Source organism: Odontesthes bonariensis, chromosome 3 (assembly GCF_027942865.1).
Source record: "Odontesthes bonariensis isolate fOdoBon6 chromosome 3, fOdoBon6.hap1, whole genome shotgun sequence".
Classification (NCBI taxonomy): domain Eukaryota; kingdom Metazoa; phylum Chordata; class Actinopteri; order Atheriniformes; family Atherinopsidae; genus Odontesthes; species Odontesthes bonariensis.
Genome location: NC_134508.1, coordinates 9823576 through 9830316, shown reverse-complemented (window position 1 = coordinate 9830316; position 6741 = coordinate 9823576).

Below are 6741 nucleotides of genomic sequence, written 5' to 3'. Positions count from 1 at the left end.
TGTGAGTCCAAATGGCCCCAGCAAGTAAGAGGGATATGAGGTCCAGTGTCTGTGTGAATTAACCAGCCGGCTGTCTGGCCTGACTGTGGACCACAAATATGGTCTTTTCTCCTCTTAAACACATTTGCAAAATGCCTCGTACAGCACATCTTGTTCTATTTCCAGACATCATGAGTGGATGAATAAAACATGCTCACTTTGTGCAGACTCATCTCCTTTTGCAAGACAACTCAGGCATGAAACTTACGCTGATATTTAACATGCTTGACTTCATCTAGAGCTTTGATTCATCAAGTGTTTCTTTAAAATAAGATTGTTCATATGTACTGTGTGTGGCTGTTTCGGATACTGTTCTTTCTACTTTTATCAATTCTATTTGAAAATGCATAATAGGCTTTCAATCATGACAAACTTGCTTTTTTTATATCTGAAAACGTTTTTGAGTAAACAATCTTTTTTGCTTTCTTACCAGGAGTTAAACCAGTTACTACCAACCTCACATCTGTCCATTTTACATGTTTGAAATAAATCCCTATTAAGTATATAGTGTACTATTAGTATTCTGACTGCATATGTTCCTTCGCTCATTCATAAAATCAACAGTTGAGCACAAACTAGTGTCCAGTTCTAAGTAATATTTCTCCATTTATCAATTTCTTTTTTCGTAGCCTTTACAAGTGGTTGAAATCATTATAAAACTGCTTCCAATTCTCTGTTAGCTAGTTCATAAATTGGCTTATCATATTCAGATAAACTGTAGAATAGTATCACTTTTAGCAAAACACTAGTCTAGAAGATCCTCATTGGATTTGTTTGTAAAAATGTAACCATTTCCTCTGAAATCTTACACATTCGAAGTAAAACAGTACAACAAAAAATTCAAAGACTCGAGTAAGGTATACCTTGGCTACATTAAATGAGTGCCTGAGTAGAGTTCTTTAGTTAATGTATGTACAATATCTCCCACTACTGTTACTGAATGAGCAAAAGAGTAATTTTGGAGAGTTTCTGGAGTTAACAAACAGCTAGCTTAGCATACCTTAGCATAAAAACGTGATTCAGGTCATGTTAAAAAGTAACAAAATCCTCCTTCTATCATTATTACAAAGTTTCCAAGCAAACAAAGAAAAGGGTTCCCTTAGAATACCTCCCATACATTATTGTGTTGGGTTTCCTTTCTGTTATAGGTAGCCTATGTTATTTGCTCAACATTAAAAACATTAAATTGTCGGTGGCGTAGTGGGTTGTTTATTCACTAGTATTCTAATAAATAACTCCTGACAAACCATCATCACAGTGAGTGATTTTATGTATGTACATGTGAAAACATGCACATGTACGTCACAACATGATCTTACGTTTCAAACTCCATTCTAACCATAGCAACATTTTTAACCACCCTCTCACCCATCACACTCCATTTTAAATTCAAGCAAATAACCTCTCTATCAAAGAGCTGAGAAACACAGCTTTGCAGATAGACTCACTTGGTCTCAATCATTAAGCAGGCTTTCGAGTAGCATGCAGAACATCAGTATTCAGCCAACTTACACGTCAATATTTCACACACTAATCAAGCTAATTAATTTCACAAAAACAGAATTACTGAGCTTGTAAATATTTCATTCCCTATTCATCCTTCCAGAAACAAAAGACCTTTTTGTGCATGTGCCTTTGTTTGTATTGAATCTCCACAGATCAGAGATGTACTGACTATATCTGAATGGGCTTTTCATAAACACATAGAACAGTACATTAACGATCTCCCAAATCCTGGAGCAAGACCTTGAAGCATCTCTGCTGGTTACAAATTAGCCTACTTTATTTTCACACGCTAATAATATCATCACCCACGCGGTTCACACAAACAATTAATGCACCTCGAAGTTCTCTCGTTTGTTATAAATCATTTTGCTTCAGTTTGGCAGCAGATTGGACCTCCAAGCAGTGGTAAGCCTCATATTTATGTAAGAAGTGATCATTTGATTAGTGTTGACATCTGGCTTTATCATATGCCCAGAGGAGTGTGTGGGGGGGAGGGTATGACTTAGAGCCAGGTTCATTGTGTTGTATTTATTTATTTTGTGATTATTGTACTGCACACGGCTTCATTCAGGAGTAGAAAGCAGGTCAGCCATCTCAATCACAAGAGGATATTTGCTCAGTGTGTCAGCCTTTACAGCAATAACACTAGTTCTATTATAAAAAATATAAATTATATTTATATAATAATTATTATTCCTTTGGTCAGGCTTTTTGTTTGGGTTCACTTTCTTCAGCATGACTCCATGTTTCCTGACAAATTTGCCCAATCAGCTGAAAATATGATAGAACTGTGACCATCACCTTGATAGGATTTCATTTTGAAGGTATATTGTCAAATATAATTATATTTAAGAATATATAATGATATAATTAAAGACTAATACAAAGATGAGCATATTAATACATGTAACACAATGTAACTGAGATGTATGGCCCATGCAGCTGGTGATCAAAGAGCCTGAATTTGGGGGAACTATCAGACTAAAATGACTGGAAGTTGCAAGAAACGGCAGCAATCAAGGAAATCCCACAGTGTTAGTCCAGTGTTTGGTCATTCCTTGGTGTGGCTGTTGAAATGTAAATCTGTTATTGGTGCAGACAAGGCCCTTTTTAACCCCCATCCTTGTGCTGCCTTTGCATGCAGAGTTTTAATTAGCGTCTGTGGATGCCATGACAAATTCGGTTTACTGGCTGAAGATTTCCACAACGGAATAATGTCTGTCGTCATTGTTGCACCACCTCAGAGCGGGAAGATCACAATTCAGTTCAATTCAATATAAATACCAATTATATTGCATCAAATCACAACAAATATCATCTGAAGGCACTTCAATGATACGGTCCAAATCAAGCCGAATTCATTTTAATATAGTCATAATCCAATTCATCCATTCAATCTAATTCATACAAAGCAAATTCTTAAAAAAGTTGCCCTATTTAAGACACCAACAGATTGCATCAAAACGTCTTTTTGATTAAATCCTCCATCCTGAGCATGCACGAGGAGATGGTGGAAGGAAAAAAAAGTCCCTTTTAACAGGAAGAAACCTCTGGCAGAATCAGACTTGGGAAGGGTGGCCATCTGCCTCGACTGGCTGGAGGGTTGGAGGACAGGAAAGAGGTAAAGACAAGCACCACCACAACAGGCCAGGGATACCTGCTGAGAAAGAGAAACACAAGGTAATGACAATAATAATGTCGCATGCACATGGAGGGTAAAGAGAGCTGAGTGAGGAGAGGTTCATCATGGGAGGTCCCCCAGCAGCTTAGGCCTATAGCAGCAGAACTAAGGGATGTTTCAGGGTCGCCTGGGTCATCTCTAACTATAAGCTTTGTAAAAAGGAAGGTTTTAAGCATGATATCAAACGCAGATAGGATGTCTGCTTCCTGAACCCAAACTGGCAGCTGGTTTCACAAGAAAGAGGTGCCTGATAACTGAAGGCTCTGCCTCCCATTCTACTGTCAGAAACTCTGAGAACCACAAGTTAACCAGCAGTCTGAGAGCGAAGTGTTCTGGGAAAATATCACGCTATGAGATCTTTAAGGTACGATGGAGCTTGGTCCTTAAGAGCTTTTATATCTGAGCCAATGAAGAGAAGCTAAAACTGGAGAAATATGATCTCTCCTGTTAGTTCTCAGAACTCTTGCTGCAGCATTTTGGATCAGCTGGAGGCTTTTCACAGAATTTGTGGGAGAGCCCAATAATAAAGAATTACAGTACAGTAGTCCAATCTTGAAGTAACAAATGCATGGAGCAGTTTTTCCTGCATCACTCAGACAGGTTGTTCCTAATTTTGGGAAGATGTTTTTCTGAATCTTTATGTATCGCAACTAATGAAATTCCAAAATGTCTTTTATAAGTTTACACAACTTTTCATAAAAACAAGAAACTTTGATATGTTGTTGCACAAACTCAGAGTAACATTATCTTTCAGTAATTTGCAAAGAAAAAAGTTCGGTTTTCTCACATTTTACAGAACTTTTCCAACTTTTGGAATCGTTTTATTGCATAAAACCACTGTGCTTGTGCAATGGGATTTGTGAAATGAGAAGTGGTTTTAATTGAGCCATGAGATTAAAAATGCTTGACAAAAGAATTAGTTCCCCAAGTCTTACCAAACATGGGAACATTTGCTTCCAGTTCCAACTAGACAGTTGAGCCAAAGTTAATATAAGTTTGGATGTCTGGTGCAACTTTAAACTGTTCAATCTTGAGTAATCATGTGTCAAAAAAGGTCATTTACCTATAACAACGTCCTGAAAACTGATTCATTGAAATAAAACTTCTCTATCTTAGGTCTTTTAGATTTAGATTGAATTATTTTACCTCCTCAATGGCTCAGATGATTTGTGGTGTACCACAAGGCACAGTCCTTTCCCCCCTTTTGTTTTACATGCTACCTCTTCACACGCTTATAAGGACAATAATGTGCATTCAGCTGTACATGCTGAAAAAACATGCAGATCCCAGTAGCCTTGCTAATCTTACAGCTCATCTTTATGACAATAAATCCTGGAATGCACAAAATTTCTTTACATTCAGTGTGAAGTAAAAAGTTATTTTGGTGCCAGCCACACCTCACCAACAGTGTTTTTCCACTTTTTTATTTTTCAGTCACTATTCCAAACATTTAGGCACACTACTTAACACATTGTTTCTTTCCCATTTTAGTTTATTTTCAGACCTTGTAGTGGTGTTATGGACTGCAAATTCTGTTTATGTAGTATTAATGCTCTTTTCTTTCTTTTCAGTTACCTGTGATTAAAGGGGAACTCCGGGGCATTTGAAGCGTGTTTACATTGCTAGAGGTTGTCAAATAATGACAGTATGACACAGAGAGGTGCGTATCTGCGCTCCCTGTGTGAAGATCGCGCTGTCCGCACAGCATGTCATGCGAGGCTAATACGTGGTGGCTAAGGGGCAAGCGCTAACCCTTCCACGTAAAACAACAACTTGCACACTGCAGAAACGTCACACCACTTTATAACCCATCCGACAATAAAGTCACAAGCCTTACCATCAAAACCATATGCATGGTTCTCACATTACTGGCATGGGGACGTTACAAAACAACTTTATAAACAGCATGTCACTAACCGGCTGGTTGTAGGCTCGCGCATGTGAAAGCCCAGAAGAGTCGATGGAGAATAATCCCATATACAAAACAATTATCTTCTCTAGAAAAACTGCGTTCAAGTATTTAAAAAATTACAAGAATATTACTGGGCAAGTATTGTTGTAATGTTTTAAATACTTGAACGCAGTTTTTCTAGAGAAGATAATTGTTTTGTATATGGGATTATTCTCCATCGACTCTTCTGGGCTTTCACATGCGCGAGCCTACAACCAGCCGGTGAGTGACATGCTGTTTATAAAGTTTTGTAGCGTCCCCATGCCAGTAATGTGAGAACCATGCATATGGTTTTGATGGTAAGGCTTGTGACTTTATTGTCGGATGGTTTATAAAGTGGGTGTGACGTTTCTGCAGTGTGCAAGTTGTTGTTTTACGTGGAAGGGTTAGCGCTTGCCCCTTAGCCACCACGTATTAGCCTCGCATGACATGCTGTGCGGACAGAGCGATCTTCACACAGGGAGCGCAGATACGCACCTCTCTGTGTCCTACTATCAGTATTTGACAACCTCTAGCAATGGAAACACGCTTCAAATGCCCCGGAGTTCCCCTTTAAGATTCTCCCTCCTGGTGCAGCAAAGGGCGTGGCCAAGGCCTTAGGAATCTCATATGCTGCAGCCAGTCTAATTGGACAGATCCATTCGCTGCATGGTCATAGGGTGTTTGGAGTTTATTTTGTGTTTCTGCTGTCTGTTTGTGTAGCAGCCATTTGTTTCCCCTTTGTGTTCTACATGGTTTAGCTGAACCAGTATTTCAGTTCCCCTTATCGGTCTGTGTAAGAAGATTTGTCAGTTTGTTATGTTCATTCATTTTTTTGAGTTTCTTTAGTTCTGAGTCTGTTTGAGTATAGTCTTATTAGGTTGTCCTCTTTTATACTCCTATTTAGTTCGACTTTTCATTTGCCACATTGTTTTTGGTAAATTAAAACCCCAGTTTTGAACAAAAGCACCTGTGTCTTTGTTGCCTTACTGCTTGGTCCCTGACAGTGCCCCAGATTCGTGGTTTCAGTCCGTTGGCAGCGTTTCAGATGAGATCTCCCTGGCTGCTCGGATTCAAAAACTTGATTCTAACTTAAATTTTAATGCACGAGTCAAAGTTTTTCAGTGTTCAGTGTTTTGTTTAAATTTTTACTCCTGAAACACAGTTCAGGCATGCTTTTGCCTATGTATGCCTTGACTGCTGTAACTCTCTACTCGGATATCAGTCAGGGAGCGTTGTCTCCAGTTGACTCAATACGCTGCAGCTAGACTCGTTACCATCACTCCTGCATTGGCCCCTGTACTGGCCCCCTGTTAGATTTGGTATTGATTTTAAAATCTTACTGCTTGCACCTAAAACACAGTTCAGACTTACTGAATTGACTATTGTAATCTATACTGCCCTGCTAACTATTTCTAGATCACAGTTTTGTGACAAAGGTCAAAAAGGTTGTTCCTTTTGCATTAGAGCCTCCATCTTAAGAAATTCTGCCCAATGTAATCTTCAAATACCTCCTTAAAACTTCATCAAACAATTTGTTGTTGTGTTTTTGTGAACATCCATCTGACTCTAACGTACTTGACCC